The sequence below is a fragment of the Hylobates moloch genome, unplaced genomic scaffold (genome assembly GCF_009828535.3).
Source record: "Hylobates moloch isolate HMO894 unplaced genomic scaffold, HMol_V3 SCAFFOLD_18, whole genome shotgun sequence".
In the NCBI taxonomy this organism is placed as follows: Eukaryota; Metazoa; Chordata; class Mammalia; order Primates; family Hylobatidae; genus Hylobates; species Hylobates moloch.
In genome coordinates, this window is record NW_026652293.1 from 77,238,712 (window position 1) to 77,247,207 (window position 8,496).

Below are 8,496 nucleotides of genomic sequence, written 5' to 3' on the forward strand. Positions count from 1 at the left end.
AGCGAAGGTTTGGGTAGCCGCAGACAGATCCTCCGGCCTGGCCTAGAGATGTGAATTTTCAGACACCTGTCACCATCCACCGTTGCTCAGGCTAGTCCCAGAGCACCCCGGGTCGGGGCTTGCAGGTAAAATACAGGATGCCTTGCTGAAGTTCAGTGTCAGATAAACAAGAAATAATGTTCTAATACAAGTAAGTCCTAAATGATGTCGCATATATATATATATGCATATGTATATATATATATATATTCAGATGTGTGTGTGTATATATATATATATATATATATATATACATTTATTTTTTGAAACAAAGGCTCACTCTGTTGCCCAGGCTAGAGTTCAGTGGCACCATCTTGACTCACTGCAACCTCTACCTCCTGGGTTCAAGTGATTCTTGTGCCTCAGCCTCCGAATAGCTGAGGCTACAGGCGTGCGCCACCACAACTGGCTACCTTTTGTATTTTTGGTGGAGACGGGGTTTTACCATGTTGGCCAGGCTGATCTTGAACCCCTGGCCTCAAGTGCCCCTCCTGCCTTGGCCTCCCCAGTGCTGGGATTACAGGCGTGAGCCATTTCTCCCAGCCAACATCCTTAAAAAGTATTTGTTCACCTGAAATTCAAATGTAACTGAGCATCCTGTATTTTTATTTGTTACCTACTGGGGCCATGAGGAGAGCCCCTCCTCAATAAGGCACTGCTGGTGGGGTTTTCCTGCACACCCCTCGGAAGATCTCCTGGACCAAAAGCTGCCCAGAAGCCGGAGAGCTCTCCACATTCCCTACCTTCGAGCAGCGGCGGACTCTTCTCAGGCCACCCAGTCCTAGCTCAGGAACTCTGCGTAGCACCAGAAACCAGCAGTCTCCAAAATTGAGAAGAGCTCACCTTATAAAATAACATGCCGTGAGAACTTCCGTTCCTCCTCCCCAGGATTCTAAAGAAGTGACAGCAGATTTGGCCATAGCTCATGGTACCCCAAATCCAGGAAAAAAAAAAAAAAAAGGCAGAATAGTACAACTAAGAACTAAGCTTTGGGTCATACAGACCTGATTCTGAATTAGCAGTATGGCCTTGTGTGAGTGATGGGCCCACTCTCAATCCCAGTTGTCCCATCAGAACACAGGATTCTTATTCCTACCTTTCTTATGGTGTCATTATGAGGAGTAAATGAGACAAGGCATGCCGGGCGTGGTGGCTCACGCCTGTAATCCCTGCACTTTGGGAGGCCAAGGCAGGCGGATCACGAGGTCAGGAGATCGAGACCATCCTGGCTAACATGGTGGAACCCCATCTCTACTAAAAATACAAAAAAAAAAAAAAAAAAAAATTAGCCTGGCGTGGTGGCGGGCGCCTTTGGTCCCAGCTACTCTGGAGGCTGAGGCGGGAGAATGGCGTGAATCTGGGAGGCGGAGCTTGCAGTGAGCCGAGATCACGCCACTGCACTCCAGCCTGGGCGACAGAGCGAGACTCTGTCTCAAACAAACAAACAAACAAACAAACAAACACAAAAGACAAGGCACATAAGGGCTGAAGACCACGCCTGGCACAAAGCAAGCGCTCAATCGTTGGTGGCTGCTGCAGCCGTGGAATCCCATCCATTTTTGCCCTGCTCACATCTGCTCCACACACTCCCCAGCCTGTGTGGGTTCTCATACATGAGCCCCGTCAGTGCCTTTGCTTCCGAAAGCCTAGAGCTAATGACTTGCTCGGCGAGCTGAAACTCCTGGAAACTCTCCCAGGAAAACTCGGGATGCGAAGATGTGCCCTAGAAGGGAACAGATGGCTTCTGTTTTTGTGTGTGGTATGGAATGGACGGCAAAAGGTCAGTGAGCTCTGTAGGAGACAGCACGGTGCCAAGGGGACCCGTGTCACCTTCCTCACCTCTGCCCCTGTCTCAGACACCTGCTGACATATGACCAGGTGTGGATGGAGCAGTGCCAGCCACGCCCTGGGATGAGGAGATCAAGCTGGTGCTCAGCCCCAGCAAGGCGGGGTCCGTGACATCCCTATATGTGAATGGGGACACATTTTAAGCAGAGACATGAAGTGAGAGAATGAGATCACCCACAGCGACATCTGCCACTACCCGGGTGACTGGGCCAAAAGTAGGCTGTGGAATTGGAACAAAATACAACAGATCGTATTTAGATATTGACTCCATTCTAATATATAGACTTTGCAAAGGTAAACATTTCAAAATTGCACTTTATTAGGAGAACCAAATGTTTCCTCCAGATCTTTTGACATAAATTTTTGATGAAATAAATGCATCCTAGGAAAGGCCTCGCTCCCATATTAGGAAAGTGAATTCTATATCCAAGGACACTGGGTAACTACAGCCTTGAATGTTCGTGTGCTACAATAACGACGATTATGAGGGAACCGGATTCTCTCTCCTTTACTGTGTGTGGGCAGATCCTTTCATCAGTATGTCAAGGCTACTGAAATGTTAGTGTAATCTTGATGTCAGACAGGGGACAGGGTCTTTGCTTGGAAGCCTCCCAAATCCAGGGCCTGTGGAAAGCTAAAGCATTCCCTCCGAGATTGCGGCGAATCTTTTGTCTAATTCCCGTTTCTTTTTTCTTTTCCTAGTTTTTTTTTTTTAGGCAGAGTTTCGCTCTTGTTGCCTAGGCTAGAGTGCAATGGCTCAGTCTCAGCTCACCACAACCTCCGCCTCCCAGGTACAAACAATTCTCCTGCCTCAGCCTCCCAGGTAGCTGGGATTGCAGGCATGCACCACCACACCTGGCTAAGTTTGTATTTTTAGTAGAGATGGGGTTTCACCATGTTGGTCAGGCTGGTCTCGAACTCCTGACCTCAGGTGATCCACCTGCCTCTGCCTCCCAAAGTGCTGGGATTACAGGCATGAGCCACTGCGCCCGGCCTCTTTTTTCTTTTTATTTGTTTGGAGATGGAGTCTCACTCTGTCACCCAGGCTGGAGTACAGTGGGCAATCTTGGCTCACTGCAATCTCCACCCCCAAAATTCAAGCGATCCTCCTGTCTCAGCCTCCTGAGTAGCTGAGATTACAGGAACGCCACCACAACTGGCTAATTTTTTTGTATATTTACTAGAGATGAGGTTTCACCATGTTGGCTAGGCTAGCCTTGAACACCTGACCTTAAGTGATCCCCCTGCCTCAGCCTCCCAAAGTAGTGGGTTTACAGGCATGAGCCACCGCGCCTGGCCCTAATTCTCCTTTCTATGTGATCTCTCCACCCCCTCTCTGACTTTCACAGAACCCTCTCCCACAAAAAGCATGAAACATTTTGAAATTCGTAGGCTGTCATCAAGATTTTGGAGGGAGTAGCCGGGCAGTGGCTGGCTCATGCCTGTAATCCCAACATTTTGAAAGGCCAAGGCAAGAGGATCACTTGAGCCTAGGAGTTTGAGGCCAGCCTGGGCAACATAGCAAGACCCTGTCTCTATTTTAAAAAAAGGATTTTGGAAGTGGGAATGGATAAGGGGCTCACAGCACAAAAATGTAAACAATTTCCCAAAGAACAACAAACATCATGGTTCCCAAGGTATTCTCTACCTCTGTGGGGCCGTGGAGGCCAAACTCCAGCCTCTCTCACTCTTCTTATCTCCATTTTTTTGTTTGTTTGTTTTGAGACAGAGTCTCGCTCTGTTGCCCAGGCTGGAGTGCAATGGCATGGTCTCGGCTCACTGCAACCTCCACCTCCTGGGTTCAAGCGAGTCTCCTGCCTCAGCCTCATGAGTAGCAGGGATTACAGGGGCCTGCCACCATGCCTGGCTAATTTTTGTATTTTTAATAGAGATGGGGTTTCACCACGTTGGCCACGCTGGTCTCGAACTGCTGCCCTCGTGATCTGCCCACCTCAGCCTCCCAAAGTGCTGGGATTACAGGCGTGAGTCACTGCACCCGGCCTCCTGTCTCCACTTTTTTTAAGAGATGAGGTCATGCTCTGTCACCCATGCCGGAGTGCAGTGGTGCAATCATAGCTCACTGCAGCCTCTAACTCCTGGGCTCAAGTGATCCTCTTGCCTCAGCCTCCCAAGTAGCTAGGAGGTGCATACCACCACACCTGGCCAATTTTTTTTTTTTTTTTGAGACAGGGTCTCACTCTGTCACCTAGGCTGGAGTGCAACGGTGCGATCTTGGCTCACTACAACTTCTGCCTCCCAGGTTCAAGCGATTCTCCTGCCTCAGCCTGCCGAGTAGCTGGGACTACAGAAACACACCACCATGCCCGGCTAATTTTTGTATTTTTAGTAGAGATGGGGTTTCACCATGTTGGCCAGGATGGTCTTAATCTCCTGACCTCATGATCCACCCACTTTTGCCTCCCAAAGTGCTAGAATTACAGGCGTGAGCCACCATGCCCAGCCAACTCTTGCTGTTTTAAGTAACGTAAGGGCATTGCATACAGGATCTCATTTCAGCCTCACAACAGGCCTATGAGATAGGTAGAAAGAGATTCCCATTTCACAAGTGAGGACACTAAACAACAAATTGCCACTGAATGCTCTGCAGCTGAGCAGAGATGACAGGCTAGCTAGGAAGGGCTTGTGGATGGAACCCTGCCTTGTGGATCAACTGGGAATTTGACTTGCCCTCCCGGATGGACAACTAGAAACTACCAGGCAGGGGTAGAGGGAGGGCTGGAAGATTTCAATCAGGCACAGATATGGGGGGTTTTTTGTTTGTTTTTCGGGGTATTTATTTTATTTTATTTTTTATTTTTATTGTTTTTTGAGACGGCGTCTCACTCTGTCGCCTAGGCTGGAGTGCAGTGGCGCCTTCTCAGCTCACTGCGACCTCCACCTCCTGTGTTCAAGCAATTCTCCTGCCTCGGCCTCCTGAATAGCTGGGACTACAGGCACCCGCCACTACCCGCAGTTAATTTTTTGTGTTTTTAGTAGAGACAGGCTTTCACCACGTTGGCCAGGCTGGTCTCAAACTCCTGACCTCATGATTCACCCACCTTGGCCTCCCAAAGTGCTGGGATTACAGGCGTGAGCCACCGCGCCCAGCCAGATATGGGATTTTTATGAGAGAAGGCTTTGCTACTGTTTTTACGGAAGGATTAGATGCACAATTAGATGCTGTCTTGTGTTGGGAAATAGGAAGGCCCTGGCCGTGTGGAGGCAGGGAGCTGGAAGGAAAGGGACTCAGACGAAGCTGCACCAGGTTCCTGGGAATAGAAAATAGTTCCCTTAAACCAGGGATGCAAAGGGACCGGCTCTGTTTGCTTGTTAATCACACTAGCTATTGTAGATCATGAACCTCCAGTTTGTAAACATAGTGTTGTATACGCTGAGTTCTTTCTGTGGCTTATTCAATTTTTTTCTGCCTTTGTAATTCTCTTAGATGATGGCAGCCTACTTCCTTTGTGATTAAGAAGATATACAAAGGGATTTTTTTATAGTCACTGGGACAGCTTTTTCTTTTCTTTTTTTGAGACAGAGTCTTGCTCTGTCGCCCAGGCTAGAGTGCAGTGGTGCGATCTCGGCTCACTGCAACCTCCACCTCCCAGTTTCAAGCAATTCTCCTACCTCAGCCTCCTGAGCAGCTGGGATTACAAGTGTCTACCACCACGCCTGGCTAATTTTGTATTTTTAATAGAGACGGGGTTTCACCATATTGATGAGGCTGGGCCTTGAACTCCTGACCCATGGTGATCTGCCCACCTTGGCCTCCCAAAGTGCTGGGATTACAGGTGTGAGCCACCGTGTCTGGCCATCTTTTTAACATTATTATTATTTTGAAAATTTCAATAGTTTGGGGGGGTACAGGTGGTTTTTGGGGTACACGGATGAGTTCTACAGTGTGAATTCTGAGATGTTGGTGCATCTGCACCTGAGCAGTGTACCCTGAACCCAGTGTGTAGTCTCTTATCCCTCAACCCCCTCCTCACCTCCCCCTTCCCCAAGTCCTCAAAGTTCCTTATAGGGACAAAGTTTTAAATGCAAACTGTACAGCTTGTATCCAGATAAGGTAATGGGAGAGCAAATCTAGAGAGAGTTTCTGAAAGAAAGAGAAAATTCAGAGGGGAGGAGGCTGGAAAGACGCAACCACCCTCCACTGCCTCTGCCCTTTGCCCTGAATTCTCCTCCCAGAAATTTGATGTCATAACAACCAATACAACAAGTGGGCCCTGTAAGTTTCCTGATTTAGATAAATTGGCTGTGAAATGGGAAGTCCGAATACAGATTTGGTATTAGATGCCACTGTATTAGGGTTCTCTAGAGGGACAGAACTAATAGGATATATATATACACATTATATATAAAAATATATAAATATATATACACCATATATAAATATATATAAAATATATATAAAGGGGAACTTATTAAGTATTAACTCACATATCACAAGGTCCCACAATAGGCCGTCTGCAGGCTGAGGAGCAAGGAAGCCAGTCCGAGTCACAAAACTGAAGAACTTGGAGTGTGACGTTCAAGGGCAGGAAGCATCCAGCCTGGGAGAAAGATGTACGCTGTGAGGCTAGGCCAGTCTAGTCCAAGGACAACTGTGAGGCTCTTGGTACAGCTGTGACTACGACGCAGCAAACCAGGCGGTGATACAGCCCACACAACACCAAGGCCCTTGGTGCCTTTTGTGGACAGCTAGGCCAGAGCCTTTTCTGTCAAAGTCAAGTGGAGAATCCGGGCAATGCACCGTGTGAGTCTGTCCGCAATCTCAAAGTTCTTGAGGTGTGCGCTGAAGAGGTCCTCCCACCCTGAGGTTGTTGGGCAGAAAATCCAGGTGATTCAAATAAACTGGGGCTGAGCCCTCAATGGCTAGGATAAGTGGTATACTCCAGTCTCTGCTGTGTTCAAAAGGGACTTGGGCCAAAGGCTGCATTTATCTTGGCAAATGTTTTATCTAAGAAAGCTCAACACATTTATTCAGTCAACACATTCCGTATTGAACACTCAACAGTCAACACGGCCTCAGAAAAAAAATATGTGAGTAAGTAATTAACGTTGTATCTGAAAGGAAAGAAAAGCTTCAATCTCTGTGGTTTAGATAATAACTGCTAAAATGTTAGAACCAGGTTTTCAGAACTTTGCCACCAATGGAGATGGGGTTAGATGGTGGATTTTGGAAGAGGCAGCCTAGTCATGGCTTTCTTTCGCAGCTCGGCGCCTGTTCATCCTCTCAGAACTGCCCCAGGCCTTCAGCCTCCCTATTAAATGACGCCCCTCCTCTCAGGCCAGAGGGTAGAACCCAAACTGTGTCAGAGAAATTCTGTCCCCAGGGCCAGGCTTGGTAGCTTCTGCTTATAATCCCAGCACTTTGGGAGGTCGAGATATGGGAGGATTGCTTGAGGCCAGGAGTTTGAGACCAGCCTGGGCAACATAGTGAGACCCTATCTCTATTTTTTTAAAAAAGATTGATCCTCCCACCTCAGCCCTGCAGAGTGCTTGGGGTTACAGGCATGAGCCACCATGCCCTGCTGAGACTAAGGTCTTCCAGCTTACGTGTGAACCAGTTTCTCAAGGTCATTTAGGAACTCACTAGAAAATCCAGCTGGAACTTGGATTTCTCCAATCCAAAGTTGCTTATACCCTATGAATGAAAACCACTTCCTCCCTTGGAGTGCCACAAATACATCGCTTCAATCACCAGATAATGTGAATTTAAATGTCCAACAGTGCTAAATGCTAAGCAGTATTGTAACGTGAACGAACTAGGGGCTTATCAAAACAGCCGGCATTTGGCAGAGAATTGCCAGCCCCTGAAATCACTGTACCCAGCAGACCTTTAGAATTACATATATTTTAGGTGATGAATGTTATCTTCAGCTCTATTTTTAGCTTTCCCAGCCTACAAAAGCATTTGCGAGAACAGAGAAAATCTCTGTGACAAAATCTATTAAGTGTGAATTGCTCACCTGGTATCTCAAAAACAGTACAAGTTCTCAGGTTGCACTTTTTAAAAAATTTCTGCAAAGTAACGCAAATAGATTTTTAAATTTTTACCTCTTCATAGAATACTTAACACCCTTTGTAATTAGAACATTCCTTAAGGTCTGCAAATTTAATGATTAGCACTGCGTCTTTTCAGGCATGAAGCTGCTGAGAAGCTGAAAAAATAGGATTTGGTTTTCCTTGACATCCAGATTTTAAAACTACCACAAGAATTGTTTCCACAACAAAGTATGCGGTTGGTATCTGGAATTTCTATAAAGAATGCATAGCGTTTGTATTTCCATGCGACGTGATGGCATCCATCTCACAGCCAGACACTTCACCTGGGAGTTTAAGGAAACGCAACATGGCCCAGGTTGAATCTGTTATCTTCCACTCCAGCAACGTGGACACAGATAATCCATCCACAGAAGTCAACCACGGAGAGGTCAGGATTCAGGGAAATAAACTGCAATTAGAAGGTTCCCTGAGGGCCAGGCATGGTGGCTCACACCTGTAATCCCAGCACTTTGGGAGGCCAAGGCGGGTGGATCACTGAGGTCAGGAGTTCAAGACCAGCCTGGCCAACATGGTGAAACCCAGTCTCTACTAAAA